The following is a 1,571-nucleotide window of genomic DNA, read 5'->3' on the forward strand; positions in this document are numbered from 1 at the left end:
CGATTCCACGCCGATGCAAATGTCGGTTCCGCTTCTGTTACGCGCTTCAAAGAGGAGGACGCGACTTTTGTACGGGCCGGCCGTGGACAGGCCTCGATTTTACGGCAACGGCTCCCAGGGGAGAAGCTCGATTCGCCGCCAATAACTGGATCATCGTTTCCGCCCTTTCCTTTCCTTTCCAGATGCCCCCAGAAGACCGACCGATCTCAATAATCGATAATAATTAAACTTTTCGATCGAATTCTTTCCATTTTCCCTCCCGGTAAATTAACATTCCGAGTTTTATTTTATTTATTCTTTTTATTTATTTTATTTATTATATTTATTTTTTTAGTTATAGAATCAAATGTTGATTATAATATTGGATGATAAGAAGAAAAATAGAATTTTTTCGTTTTCTTTGGAGTAATTCGAAATGATTTTATTTTTTTAGTTATCTAAAAATAGGTGAATTTGACAGAATCAAATGTTAAGGAAATATTAGATGAGAAGAGGAAATAGAATTTTTTCGTTTTTTTTTGAATAATTAAAATTCGTAGTAATTTATTTTTTTCAGTTATCTAAAAATAGGTGAATTTGACAGAATCAAATTTTAATGAAATATTAGATGAGAAGAGGAAATAGAATTTTTTCGTTTTTTTTTGAATAATTAAAATTCGTAGTAATTTATTTTTTTCAGTTATCTAAAAATAGGTGAATTTGACAGAATCAAATTTTAATGAAATATTAGATGAGAAGAGGTAATAGAATTTTTTCGTTTTCTTTTGAGTAATTAAAATTCGTAGTAATTTATTTTTTTCAGTTATCTAAAAATAAGTGAATTTGACAGAATGAAACGTTAATTATAAAAAGAAAAATAGAATTTTTTCGTTTTCTTTGGAGTAATTCGAAATAATTTATTTTTTTTTTATTTTTAGTTACTTAAAAATAGGTGAATTTGAATTAAATGTTAAAATATTAGATAAGAAGAGGAATAGAATTTTTTCGTTTTCTTTTGAATAATTAAAATTCGTAGTAATTTATTTTTTTCAGTTATCTAAAAATAAGTGAATTTGACAGAATGAAACGTTAATTATAAAAAGAAAAATAGAATTTTTTCGTTTTCTTTGGAGTAATTCGAAATAATTTATTTTTTTTTTATTTTTAGTTACTTAAAAATAGGTGAATTTGAATTAAATGTTAAAATATTAGATAAGAAGAGGAATAGAATTTTTTCGTTTTCTTTTGAATAATTAAAATTCGTAGTAATTTATTTTTTTCAGTTATCTAAAAATAGGTGAATTTGACAGAATGAAACGTTAATTATAAAAAGAAAAATAGAATTTTTTCGTTTTCTTTGGAATAATTCGAAATAATTTATTATAAAAAGAAAAATAGAATTTTTTCATTTTCTTTGGAATAATTCGAAATAATTTATTTTTTTTTTTTTAGTTACTTAAAAATAAAGAAAAATAGAATTTTTTCGTTTTCTTTGGAATAATTCGAAATAATTTATTTTTTTTTTATTATTTAGTTACTTAAAAATAGGTGAATTTGAATTAAATGTTAAAATATTAGATAAGAAGAGGAAT

General features: G+C 23.7%; 1 pseudogene; it reads right to left on the minus strand.

The window, feature by feature from the left end:
- Positions 1-1,571, minus strand: part of LOC116185422 — a 13,227-nt pseudogene that overhangs the window by 5,239 nt on the left and 6,417 nt on the right.

This window comes from Apis dorsata, unplaced genomic scaffold (assembly GCF_000469605.1).
Source record: "Apis dorsata unplaced genomic scaffold, Apis dorsata 1.3 scaffold_174, whole genome shotgun sequence".
Classification (NCBI taxonomy): Eukaryota; Metazoa; Arthropoda; class Insecta; order Hymenoptera; family Apidae; genus Apis; species Apis dorsata.